Source organism: Schistocerca nitens, chromosome 7, assembly GCF_023898315.1.
Source record: "Schistocerca nitens isolate TAMUIC-IGC-003100 chromosome 7, iqSchNite1.1, whole genome shotgun sequence".
Classification (NCBI taxonomy): domain Eukaryota; kingdom Metazoa; phylum Arthropoda; class Insecta; order Orthoptera; family Acrididae; genus Schistocerca; species Schistocerca nitens.
Window position 1 is genome coordinate 459,975,973 of NC_064620.1, and position 14,840 is coordinate 459,990,812.

Here is a 14,840-nt window from a genome sequence, read left to right on the forward strand (position 1 = left end):
TACGGTCGCAGGTTCGAATCCTACCTCGGGCATGGATGTGTGTGATGTCCTTAGGTTAGTTAGGTTTAAATAGTTCTAGGTTCTAGGGGACTGATGACCTCAGATGTTAAGTCCCATAGTGTTCAGAGCCATTTGAACCAACCGATTTCTCACCGTCAGTGCCCGCAGACGGCCACGGAGTACTGCAGGTAGCCTTGCTTGGGACCTTATCGCAGCCACTGGAACAGTTGTCTCCAGACACACAGTCTACAGACGACTGAACAGACATGATTTATTCGCCCGGTGACTTGCAAGGTGCATTCCACTGACCCCTGGTCACAGGAGAGCCCGTAAAGCTTGGTGTCAAGAACAGAGTACATGGTCATTGGAACACTAGTGGTCCCAGTGGTCCCAGGTTGTGTTCACGAACGAGTCCAGGTATAGTCTGAACAGTGATTCTCGCTGAGTTTTCATCTGGCGTGAACCAGGAACCAGATACCAATCTCTTAATGTCCTTGGAAGGAACCTGTATGGAGGTCGTGATTTGATGGTGTGGGGTGGGATTATGATTAGTGCACGTACACCCCTGCATATCTTTGACAGAGGAACTGTAACAGGTCAGGTGTATCGGGACGTCATTTTGCACCAGTATGTTCGCCTTTTCAGGGGTGCAGTGGATCCCACCTTCCTCCTGATGGATGATGACGCACGGCCCCACCGAGCTGCCATCATGGAGGAGTACCTTGAAACAGAAGATATCAGGCGAATGGAGTAACCTGCCCGTTCTTCAGACCTAAACCCCATCGAGGACGTCTGGGATGCTCTTGGTCGACGTATCACTGCACGTCTTCAAACCCCTACGACACTTCAGGAGCTCCGACAGGCACTGGTGCAAGAATGGGAGGCTATGCCCCAGCAGCTGCTCGACCACTTGATCCAGAGTATGCCAACCCGTAGTGCGGCCTGTGTACGTGTGCATGGTGCTCATATCCCATATTGATGTCGGGGTGCACGCGCGGGAAACAGTGGCGTTTCGTAGCACATGTGTATCGGGACGGTTTTCTCGACTTATCACCAATACCGTGGATTTACAGATCTGTGTCGTGTGTGTTCCCTATGTGCCTATGCTATTAGCGCCAGTTTTGTGTAGTGCCACGTTGTGTGGCACCACATTCTGCAATTATCCTTAATTTATGAGCATGAGTGTGTATCGAAGACTGTCAGCGCGTTTGGATAGTTAGTGTGTGACATGTTTCTATGGCCATAATTGCGATTTCTCACTATGAAGTGCAGCATGTCAGTTAATGCGTCATTTTGTCAGTAAAAAATATGAGAACATTCTCACCGTTTACATAATTGTCTTTTAGATTAATCCTAAGCTGGCTTTAATTACGCTGCTTATCTAAAATTCCATCATGAATGCTGCACGTAACAGTAGTCAAATTAGCGTCAGGTTCACCTCACAAAAGTCTCCTGCGTGAGACGTGCAGGAAGAGAGTCCGTGAGGTTCTGGAAGGCAGCAACAGGGATGGGGAGCTATGCCGACTCCAGTGCTGTGACCAGCTGCGATACGTGTCTTGGTGTAGGATCCAGGCGCGTACAGCCCGATCGAAGTGGTTCCGCAGATTCTCGATTGAGTTTAAATGCAGAGAGACTGGTGGCCAGGGGAGTACAGTAAATTCATCTTGCTGTCCTTCGAACCATGCATGCACACTGTGACCAATGTAACACGCTGTATTGTTCTGATGACAGATACCATTGTGCCGAGGAAACCAAACTGCATGTGGGGATGTACATGGTTCTCAATGATAGATGCATACTCGTGTTCATCAACTGCGGTTTCCAAAATGACTATATCACTGTGGGAATGCCACGAAAGCACTCTTCAGGTCATAATACTCCCTTCCGGTTGCAGGGTGTTTGCTTTCAGACGTTTCACGTCATACAAGCTAACGGCCATCAGTCTGATGGACGTCCAGTTGCGGCATTGTTGTGCAAATTCCAGTCTTATTCGCTGATGAACAGCAATCAGCATGAGTGCATGAACCAGGGGGCTGCTGCAGAGGACCATACGCAGCAACCGTCATTGAGCCCCTTGATCATCTGGGCGATCAGTTGCTGATGAGTTGCACGTCTATTCGCCTGTAAAGATCTCTGCAACCATCGTTCACCCCTACCACCTATGGCCCGTGGTGAGCCAGTTACCTCGGTGCCAGTATTGGATAGCGCCATATTGCCATGCACGGTATACTTTAACCAGGTGGCATGTAAGGGGTTTACAACCTTAGAGCTTTCGGAAATGCTTCCTGTCTGCCACAACATGCCAATGATGTTCCCTTTTGGACGTCCGATAAATCGCTCCGTTTCCACATTACGGTAACGACTGCTTTGTTGTCCGTGCTCCCCGACACGTTTTTTATACCCTACCAGTGTTGCCACCTGCTGTCTGTGAGTGGTTGTTGCACGTGGACGTTTAACGTAGGCAGTGGTCACATTAATGTGACTGGGCTGTGTTTATCGTTCGCTCAGCCGTGCAGCATCGTACAGCTGTGTCATGTACCTTGCGTAAAAAAGTGGGCTGGTCTACAGCGAAACAAGTATCCTGACGGATAGTGCAACGACGTCTGGAGCACCATGGGCTGTCAACAAGAAGGCCATTGTTGCGGCTTCCATCTGACACGTCCAAGATATAGGTTGGTTGGCTGGTTGATTTGGGGAAGGGAACCAAACCAAGCAACGAGGTCATCGGCCCCATCGGATCAGGGGAGGATGGGGACGAAAGTCGGCCGCGCCCTTTCAAAGGAGCCATCCCTGAGTTTGCCTGAAGCGATTTAGGGAAATCACGGAAAACGTAAATCTGGACGGCCGGACGCGGGTTTAAACTGTCGTCCTCCCTACTGCGAGTCCAGTGTGCTAACCACTGCGCCATCTCACTCGGTGGTAGAGATTAGTGAGGGTGGGTGGTGACAGTGGTGCAACCATCGAAAAAGCTAGACATAGGGCGGCACAATGTCGTATTTTCAGACGAGTCCCAGTTTGTGTACAGCATCACAAAGGACGCACCCGCGTGTAGTGACTGCAAAGAGATTGGCAGATTTTACTCATCATCATCATTATACGGCCCACCTGGCGTGAAGGTATGGCTAGCCATTGGACACAGAACACATTCATCTCTGGTTTGCGTAACATATTATTTGGAGAATGGACGTTAAATTTCTGACCGTTAAGGCCGATGGATGTGCCCTATTTCGACGACTCCATGACATCCTAGGAACAAGATAACCCAACACTACAATTTCCTTACTATACTTATCTAACTCGAGACTTAGGGTATACCATTGTAGTCTTCGATTGCCAAGAAACTGGCACATCAGCAGTCGTCAACTTCCTTCACTTATCAACTTTAAGACAGAGTTGTAGCTTCAAGGAAGTATGTGCCAGTATCTTATGGGTCATCCGATCACAATTCGGCTCGATGCCAGCTGGGGCATTGTTGCTGCCAGAAGTGGTATCATTGCGTACTACACACGTCAACAAAAGATCTGCATCACCCCTTTATTTCGAAATTCTTTGCTCAGAAATAAACTGGCACTGAGGCATGTGCGTATTTTCGTTTTCAATGTCTTCAGATATTTAAATTTAAAAAAAATGTGTAATGACAAAATCATCTGATTCCCGTGGGGAGAGAGGAGTCACAGCACTTCTCAGCGACGTCAATAAAGGGGGGATCGTCCCCTTACTCAGATATAGGCTTCAATCCGTCTGGCCCAAATTCTTCCACTCTTTAAAGTGCACAGAACGCGTAACCATTGTCGGCGTTCAAAAACAGCTCATTTCAATCGATCACGCACATGTTCTGTTGAGTTCATGTACAGGGTACAGGCAGAGGATTCCATTATTATGAGTCTTGCATCCTGAAGGAACGTGTTCGTGAGAAGAGCACGATGAGCACTTGAGTTATCACCCGTAATGATCTCTTGCCCATCTGTAAGTCCGTGTGTTGCGGTGAAGGACGTGGTGCTCGCCACAGTCGTCGGGAATGGCGATTCGCATCATGCAATCGTCTCCTAACAGTCTGATAAGATACATGACGTCTTGTCTCTAAGTAGAAAGCTGTCTGTTAAGAGGCACCACTATTTCGGCTTAGGCGCTGTTTCATGAACATGCAGATGAACTTCAACATGGATCGTGGCCATATCAATCATCGTATTTAATTAAGAAGCCTAATCTGTGCTCAGTTCTGGGCGGGTAATTCCATAAATATTTTCTCCCTTTTCATCATGGACTAAATAAGACGACTGTAAGAGTAATAGTATCATGTTACTCTGTAATAATTTGACCAGTTGCATGAATCCAATATGCAACGAACTACAATTTGTGCGACACACTCAAGTTTATTAAACCGGGGTAAAAATACTCCTCTCGGAGCACAAAAAGGCGAATATGCTCCTCTTTTAAAACTTTCTGAAAAATGGGCTACCAGCTGCGTCATTCTACTTTCATCAGCACCTTTAAAAATGTGATTCTTGAGTTTCTCCCGGCGTATTTGATAGTCAAAATATCCACGGGTGTACTGCCGGTCTACAGTGTCCAACGGGCACAATATTTCGGCGATCATACATGTCGCCATCATCAGGTGAAATGACGGACTGAGCTCCTGTGAACGTGCCGGTACGGAGATCCGTACGCATGGTTGCTCAGGGGGAACTGGGTTCGGTCGCGGCGGCGGCCGATTTAAATACCCTCCGCCCGCGGCGCACTCCCTCCGCCGTCCGCGCCCTGCACCACGGTCGCGCGGTGGAACAGATTGCGACGCCGTCTGAGATGACGTCGGTGTGATAGCTTTGTCCGCCGTGGTCGTCACAACTATACGTTTGCTAGATTTACTCTTGATTAACCCAATCGCTGGTTCCCAAGCCTCGCTAAGATTATAGCCACAGTCACAGTTTATGAGGTCGTCATTGGTGCACCGAAGTTAAGCGCTGTCGGGCTGGGCTAGCACTTGGATGGGGGATCTGCCGAGCGCTGTTGGCAAGCAGCGTGCACTCAGCCCTTGAGACAAACTGAGAGGTACTTGATTGAGAAGCAGCGGCTCCGGTCTCGTAAACTGACATACGGCCGGGAGAGTGGTGTGCTGACCGCATGCCCCTCCGTATCCGCATCCAGTGACACCTGTGGACTGATGATGACACGGCGGCCAGTCGGTACCATTGGGCCTTCCAAGCCCTGTTCGGAAGGGGAGAGAGAGAGAGAGAGAGGGGGGGGGGGGGTAAATTTGAACCATATCTCGGAAACGGATAAATATACCAAGAAAATTTTCACGTTTGTCCAGGATCTGGATCTTAGGAATACATCATAAATATTACAGCCATTTGCTGTGCGTAGTTGTCTTGTAATCCATGTTTTTTCGGTGTTTCTCGATAACGCATGTGTTTTTCAAAATGGGAAGCTGGAACTTCTAGATAAATTCCTAAAGAATAAAGCGTTCAAATTTTAGCAATTTTCTGCAATTAGTTATTATTTAGTTTTGGCTTCACATCATATTTTACGTGGCACTTCTAGATAAATGCCTAGAGAACATGCCGTTAAAATCTGAGCAACTTTCTGAATTTATTCTTGATACGTGTAAACCTCTGTAACTCGGAAACGGATAAAGATATCAATAAAATTTTCAAGACGTTTGAGATCGAGAGATTAGGAAATATTAATTCGTAACATAGCTGACACGTCGCACATTTAGCGAATGATTAGTGTTATTTATTTATTACAACTTTTTGCAACCGTCATCTGTTTCAGAGAAAAAACGCTACTTGACCATCTCTGGAATACTGTGAAATGCCACAGCTTATAATCTTCCGGGTTCCGATGCATGACAACTACTATCTCTGTACCCTTGCAACAACTATAGGAAACGCGCCGAACTTCTTGCAATACACATGCTTTACAATAAGTCCAGTCAGTGTTGTTAAAGAATCTTTCAAGAAAAAATTTATGTGACTCAAGGAACTGCATCGCTGCTTGACCGAACCGAGGTACGTAGAACCTTTCGGTACCAAAATTTATTGTTTTACGGGAAGTGGTGATATACGCTACATTTTCTACAGTAATTAACTAGAAACGAAATCTGACAATCTCACTGTTCAAATGGTAATTGACTTTTTAGCTTAACACTATTAACGGCGTCTGTGTCACGTTCAGAGGGACTGAAAACGTTAAAAAATGAATTATAGTTTCTTTGGATATGGCAAGGCCTAGTTACCGTTTGATCATCTGACAACCTCATCAAGCTTTGGCAGTTCGCTTCTAGATATCATATCTGTCATCTCAAAGCGTCGTTATTCTTACAAACTGTCGTTCGCATTTTTACAATATGTGCTAAATACGTGAAGTTCTATTCATAATAGGAATCTTTAAGATACTTGTCTTAAAAGGGTGAATCATTGCTCCGTGATTCTCTGAAATGTAATCGTTCCTTAAATCCGAGCAAATTAATCTTCTACTTATAGTTTTTTCTAAGCTGTTGAATGTGATATCAAAGTGGAGATAATGAAATGATTAACGCTGCTTTGAAATATTTAAATTTGTCGTACAGATGTGATACGTATGGAGGAAAGACAGGTACAGCTCTTGAAAAGCTTCCAGAGAAATTTTGTACCATTGGTCATGTATTTCAGTACAGGATTTATTTTTATGAAAATGTGGAAGATAACGTGCAATAGGTTATCTTCAGTTGAATTGATAACGGATATCTCATTTAGGTAGTGTAAATTGGGCTCCTGTAATCATCCAAGGGTGTATTATTGTTTGGAAAGAACACCTGTAACACAAACCACACTTAATCATCTACATTGGTCATTAATTCTTGGCTGTAGTTTATCCCTGGAGAAAAATAATGTGGGAAACGGAATTCTATGCAACTAGGTTGTCGAATTCATGTGGTAACCAGATCTCCTCTTAAGCTTCTGTGGGTGTTTATCATTCGTTCGTCAAACCCGTTGACTGAAATATGGGTAATTTCCAAGAATGATTGCCTATCGAAGTCACGGGGTCCAGACGATACATATAGAACGTGCGATCGTAAATGGATCATGCAACTCTGGTGGCGGGCGTTATGAGTATGCTTACGGTGATCACTACAGCAATGACAAAAGAGGAGCGTCACAAAAATACTTGTAATTGCAAAGGAGACGACTTACATTACTTGTCGTCAGTGTTGTCTTCATGTTAAAGTCCATTACGGTGGTCTGGATGTATAATTTGGAAGAGTAGAACCATGTATTCTTCCTGATACTCGTTCGTTTTCCGCACTTTCCGTAATGAAATTGTAACGGTATTTCAGCAACGAAACTGTTCTTACGACGTTTTACGCACTTCGCAACACCACAGTCTACACAGTCCCTTCTTTCCTCGTCCGGTAGTACTCCATATTTGCGACAAAAAGTCAAACAATTTTCTACGCTGGATAAACATGGAATTAGATTTTTCCATGTGAGAGAATCCGCCAAAGAAACATCAAGAACACCAGGCGTCCCACTCACTAACGACATAAATCATCTGGGTTTCCCTAGCAAGTCACAAATAATTCGCGGAGGTGTGTAATTTAGAGCAACTACGGGAATAACGGGAAACAGATAAAAATGACGATCACAAATAACTGATCACAACGCCCGCCACCGGAGTTGCACGAACGATGTACGATCGCACGTTCGGTATGTATCGTTTGGACCCCGCGACTTCGATAGGAAATCATTCTTGGAAATTACCGAAATATGGAGATGGTTGAATCATAGGCCAATATGACTCTTCGAGTCATAGGTTACATGATGTCAGCGTCTGCGATGTGTTGACTTATTGATGTCGATTTGAAGATAGTCTCTCGGCTATGGAAGAGCAGTTTATGCAGTTGAGTTGGAAATATCTATCACTTAGCCTCTCTTACGTATCTCCAATAGCACGGATGAATAAGTAATACAAATGAATGAAAAGTTTTGAAGCTTGTTTTTTGCTGTATGTTATGAGGTTCATTCTGTCGCAACTGTAGACTTTGACGCTTGAAAATGAGCTTCGAATCTCGATACCGGTCGATGTGAACAGAGCACTATCACGCAACCGGAGATATTTCTCATATAATAAGTTATAAAGATACTTGTTCTCAATTTAGTTTCCAGGTTTTACAGCTAAATATATACGGGGCATGGTGGATGTTACTTCGCATTCACATTAATGATTTTCTATATTTTCGATTTGCATTTTGAGCAAGGAAAAATAACCTCCTACATGGTTCAATATGCACTCTAATATCTCTTATTATACTCTTGTGATCACTACGAAAAGCATACTTATGAGCTAGCAGTCTTTCTTGAAACCAGATACTCTAAATTTATGCAACGGTGTAGCATGAGACTAATGTCGCCTTTCTTTCAACGATTCTTGTTTAAATTTTCTGAGCATCTTATCTGCATAAACCTTTTACTTTCATGGAATATACCGACCTATTAAGATCCCAGCGGCGGTACCTTTCTGAATTCGTTCGATATTGGCTACCACGGCTTCTTAGGAACGCATGGTCTTGGGGTAGCTACCTTAAATGGTAATCAAAACGCCCTCGGTCCCGATTTTGAATCCTGGCCCAGCTTAAATGTTGAATAGAAATCGTCAGCAATGGCGGCCGAAGACTTCTAGCATAAGAAGTCAGCCTCATTCCGCAAACGGTCTTGTCAGAGGGGGCGGTGGAGCAAACAAAGGTTCAGGGCACTGTTTTGCCCTTCCGGTGGGGAAAATACCACTACAAACGGAGGAATCAGCAATAATCAACGCCATCAGGGTGCAGAAGGCAATGGAAACCACTCCATCACTCCATTAAACACACATAACGTGTACCCACAGAACATGTGGCAATTGAAACCACTCCATTAAGGACACATAACGTGTATTCAGACGCTATGCGGCCTGTGATTTTAAAAGTACCATGATAATCTCTCCTTTACCAAAAGATTCCTGAATAGTCTCTCATTCGGATCTCTGGGAAGAGACCACCAACGGGGAGGTGACAATGAGAGAAAGATTGAATAACCAGAGAAAGGATAACGTTCTACGACTCGGGGCGTGAAATGTCAGAGGTCTGAAAGTGGTATGGAAGCTTTAAATTCTGAAAGAGGAATACCAAGGCTCAGTATAGATATAGTGCACGTCAGCGAAGTGAAATGGAAAGAAGACAAAAATTTCTGGTCGTATGAATATATGATAACATCAACAGCAGCAGGAAATGGTATAAGGGAAGTAGGTTTAGTTATGAATAGGAAGTTAGGGAAGAGAATGAGTAATTGTGAACAGTTCAGTGATAGAATTGCTCTCATCAGAATTGAAAGCAAACCAACACTAACAACGATAGTTCAGGTATACATGCCGCCTTTGCAAGCTGAAGACGAAGACATAGAGAAAGCATACGAGGGTGTGGAATGGGTAATTCAGGACTAAAGGGAGATGAAATCTAGTAATCATGGGGGATTGGAATTGGGTTGTAGGGGAATGTATAAAAGAAAGGGTTGTGGGACAATATGGGCTTGGTAGTAGGAATGAGAGAGGAGAAAGACTAATCGAATTCTGCAGTAAATTTTAGTTAGTAATAGCGAATACTTTGTTCAAGAATCACAAGAAGAGGCGGTATACTTGGAAAAGGCCGGTAGGCAAAGGAAGATTTCAATTCGATTACATCATAGTCAGGTGGACAGGCAGAGATTCCGAAATCAAATACTGGATTGTATGGCGTACCCAGGAGCAGATATAGACTCAGATCACGGTTTAGTAGTGATGAAGAGTAAGCTACAGTTTAGGAGAATAGTCAGGAAGAATCAATGCGCTAACAAGTGGGACACGAAAATACTAAGGAATGAAGAGATGCGCTTGAAGTTCTCCGAGGCTTCACATAATGCGATAAGGAACAAACAAAAAACAAAAACAAAACAAAAAAACAAAAAAATGGCTCTGAGCACTGTGGGACTTAACATCTATGGTCATCAGTCCCCTAGAACTTAGAACTACTTAAACCTAACTAACCTAAGGACATCACACAACACCCAGTCATCACGAGGTAGAGAAAATCCCTGACCCCGCCGGGAATCGAACCCGGGAACCCGGGCGTGGGAAGCGATAACGCTATTGCACGACCACGAGCTGCGGACACATGTTGACAAAATGTACCCGTGTGATCAAGTCAAGTGTTCGAAAATTATGGAGGCGAACTTGAGTGCGGATCACATTAAGTAGTCTGCGATACGTGTATGCTGCTGTAAGCTGCACGTTCCCATGGAAGGTCACTCCCAAACACTTCATCGCCGGGACTTTGGTAATTTTTTTTTTTAATAAAGAAAGAAAATTACCTCTTCCACTTCAGGCGTTGGCCCCTATCACCCATACTACCCCCAAAAACCTATCTAGCCTATAAACAAAAACAAAGCTAGTGCCACCGCCACTTTCATCCTAAAGCTAACTAGGACGGCCGTTCGCCGCCACTTCAGGTTCCGCCAACGAACAAAAAATTAAAGATGCCTCTGAACTTTGTATAAAAAAAATAAAATAAAAGGAGAAAGGAAAGGGTATAATACTTTATTAAATTTTATTTGTTGTTCATTTTGTTCGTTTTTTTTTTTTTTGTTCTTGTGTATATATTTGGATTCGAACGTAGGTCTGCGAACAGTCACAGTTAACCAAGCCTGGAAAACTAAAACAGAAGGAAGACGCCATCGAAGATATGAAACATAAATAGCATGAAAAGAAAGCTACCACGTCGTAGTGAGGCTTCCCAGCGTCTGCGCCCACTGATAAGATTGTTCAATATATGGTCATTTGCAGTTCGTTCTGACCTCATCTGCCACTGCCTGGAACATTCCAGCTACACGGCGGGCTGTGAAAGGCACTCCATAGGTAGTTTGCGAAGCACTGTCGATATCTGGTACGCCCGGGAATAGCATGATGTCTTTCTTGCAAATAGAGCCAGAAGTCAAGGAAATCCTTGTGTCCGTCACGACAGAGGTAATGGACTGCATGTCCACGTATCCAGGTGACAGAGTTGGTTCGAGTCATGGGGTAAAATATCTCATCCGGAAACAATAACGTGCGTGCAGATATATGCTCCGGCCTAACTCGCAAGAGATAAGCCAGCATCTGCCGCACTAGGTGCCAAACCGGTTCCGCCTCTCCACAGCTGAGGCGGTGCTCGTCAGAATCTACTGTATTACAACCCACACAATTGGGAGATTCTGCCATGTTAATATTGTAGAGACGTTCTTGCGTCACGAGCTTCCCATTAACGACGACGTACCATTGAGAAACAACATCGGAATCAAGCATGGCATCGTGTACAGTCTTCCACACCACGCGCCACCGTACGTCAGGATATTTTAGTTCGACCACATTTAGGGGGCGGCGTTGCAGCATGTCATGATATAGGCGTCGAGTTGTGGCCATTTGTGGTGTCGTGAGCGCGACACTGCAATAACTTTGTTCTAAATAGAAACGTTCTATATAAAAGAGGGGCGCTGGGATGTCCTGTAGTGGCACCGGCGCTCTTAGTGAAGCAGGGCGTAGCGCCGTCAGAAGCAGACTCGTGAGGCTCGTAGGACAACGGCGCAGCAGACATAAATGTGCGCTAACATAGAGGGCAATGGCCCTATCATGGACGTTAACTAGGCCGAGACCACCTTTTTCCTTGGGGAGGGTAAGAGATACGTATCTGATCTTCAGTAACATACCAGCGGTGACGAAGTATCCTAGCGCTGCCATAATGCTACGAGCCAAGGGGTTCGGAATGGGTAGCGTTTGGGCGACATGCGGTATGCGGGACGCAAGGTATACATTGGCATAATACGCCCGCTGAACGATGTTGAGGGATCGCAAGCGCTGATTTGCAATTCCGGCCCTAATTTGGTTAAGAAGGCGTCGATAATTGAGCGTCGTCGCGCGTCGCATGTCGTTCATGAAATCTAAGCCCAAGCAGCGTACAGTATCACTGAAGCGTAAGGGGGCAATGTGTTCCTGCGGTAGCCCAATCCCGATGCTCAAGGCGACGGACTTGTCAACGTTGATTTGGCTACCAGAAGCTGTACCGTAGGTTGCAATCCAGTCCAAAGCCGCGGCCATATCGTCAGCTCCTCGTATGACGATCATCAAATCATCCGCATATGCGGTGCAGCGATAGATGGAGCCGCCGAACTGTATCCCAGTGAGCCTGTCTCGGAGACCACACAACAAGGGTTCTAAGGCCAATGCAAATAACAATGTTGATAATGGACATCCCTGTCGTACTGATCGGCGGATCGGCATGGGTGCCGTCAGTCTTCCATTAACAAGAACTCGAGAAGTTGCACCATGTAGTAGGCGTGTCAACACTGTGATAAACGGGTCGGGGTATTCCATGCGCCGTAGAACGGCCGTGAGGAAAGTGTGGCCCACACGGTCAAAAGCCTGGCTAAAGTCGATAGACGCGAGGCTGCCGGCAAACGTCTCACCCGTGCAAGGGAGATGAGATCTCTGTAACGACATAACGCAGTTCTGATGTTGTTGGGTCCCCCCAAGGACGTCTGATCGCCGGACAAGACGTGCAATAGTGTGCCGCGAATACGTTCCGATAGCAGCCTCGAAAAGATCTTGAAGTCGCTGTTCAATAACGTTAAGGGACGATAGTCGCGGACATGATTCCGTCCCTTCGGCTTATGGATGGGGACAATCAGACCTTCCAAGAATGGTGCAGGCAATGTTATACCCGGGGACATCAATTCCTGGCAAATTTCAATCAAACACGGTAGCAACAGTTGTTTAAAGGCTCGATAGAACTCTAATGGTAACCCATCGATTCCTGGTGATTTATGGGGAGCACCTTTACCAATGGCGTCGAGCACTTCCTCTTCTGTCACTTCTCCCAGTAAAGTCGGTACCATGTATGGTGGAACTGTACCGTGGACATGTGCTGAAACGGTGTCTACCGTCGCCATATCAGGGAGCACTGCTGAATAAAGTTGAGCGTAATGCCCATAGAAGGCTTCTGCTATATCTGCTTGTTCTACCACATGTCGACCGTCGTCGGTTATCATGTCGGTTACCAGTGCCCTACGGCGCCTCCTGTGTTCTAGGAGCACGTGGTGCATAGATGACCTTTCTGATTGTATCATGTCTGGAGCACGCGACCGTATAACAGCGCCTTGTAAATGATGGCGTGCTAAGGAGACGAGCTGCGCTTTCGCGCGATTGACTGTGATCTGCCTGTCAGGTGAGGGCTCCATAGCAAGACATTCCCGTAGGACGGTGTAATAAAAGTTTTCCGTGCTCCTCCTCCATGCCGCTGCTTCCCGGCCGTAAGCCATGAAGGTGCGTCTAAGAGCAGGCTTCGCACATTCAATCCACCAACTGAGGGTCGATCGGTAACGACCACGACGCCGTAAGGACGCGTTCCACGACTCTTCGACAGCACCTTTACATGCCGGCTCGTCCAGATGGGCGACGTTCAGTTTCCAGGGGGGCCTACTGCGCCACACACGTGCAGGTTGGAGGGCAATGGTGCAAATATAGGCTGTGTGGTCGGTGAATGCAGTGGGCCAGAGCTCTGCTCCTCTCGTCGCCGTCGAAAGGGTGCTTGTGACGTAAATCCTGTCCAACCGACTTGATGAATGGCTTGTATAATGGGTGTAACCAGTAGCTGGGCCATGGATGTGGCGCCACGTGTCGATCAGGTGGAGGTCACGCACTAGCATTTCCAATTCCGCACACGGGACGTGATGTGGCTGCTGGTCAGATGGAGATAATGTACAGCTAAAATCTCCTCCGATCACCATGTCGTCTATGTGGCCCATAAATAGACGCGTAATATCTTCCGAAAAAAAGCGGGCCCGATCTCTCCGTCTCCCTGATCCCGAAGGGGCATATACATTGATGAGTCGTACACCGTTGACAGTTACTGCCATGGCTCTTGCACTCGGTAAGTACAGTACGTCCGTAGCCGCCAAACCGTCCCGTAGCAGAACAGCCACACCACAATCGGTAGAAGAGGCGTGGGAGATGTGGGCGGTATATCCGTAGAAGTCAGGGAAACTAGCGACACATACTTCCTGTAAGAGGGCCACGTCGATGTCCGCCGCATCAAGCATGCGTTGTAGCATTGTCAGTTTGTGTGGTGCCCGTATCGCGTTGATATTGATTGTGGCAAGGCGAAAGGTGTGCTGCCTAGCCTCTTCACCTAGGGTAGACGCCATGGCAATAAAAGCTAACCGCAAGAGATGCCGGACCCACCAAGCCCGTTACAAATTATGAGTCTTTCACGCTAGGAGTGGCATCCCCAATGCCGCCCCCTCCCCTGTCACCCGTGCCCTCTTCAGGAAGTTCCTCAACATCGTCCGACCACAGTGGGTGCAACACGATGCTGTGTAGCTGATCGGCACCTAAATCTCTCTCACGTACGTCGTCTTTGGTAGAGGTAGACGGAGCGCCATCCATCGACGCGACCTGCCGCGTTTGTGGTGCAAGAAGTAACTGGGCACTCGTAGTATGGGCAAGTGAACCGTCTACACCACTTAGATCCTCAGCAGGCGCAGCATCCATGCTGTCTGATGAGATGTCACCTTCTTGACCGGCCGTGTGTAGGAGGCAATCGTCAGAAGGGGTCCGCCGACGTCGCTTGCGTCGTCGGGGCGAACGTTGCTTTCGAACGTGGACATCCGTATCTGAATGTGGGAGGCAATCCAGCGTCGTTTCACCTTCCGCTAGGAAAGCCGCGGTCGGTACAATGTTTGCGTCCACGTCCATCGCGTTCTGAATGTTATGTTGCGTCTGGAGTCCGTGGGACTGTTGCTGCTGTTGTTGCTGTGGAGGGG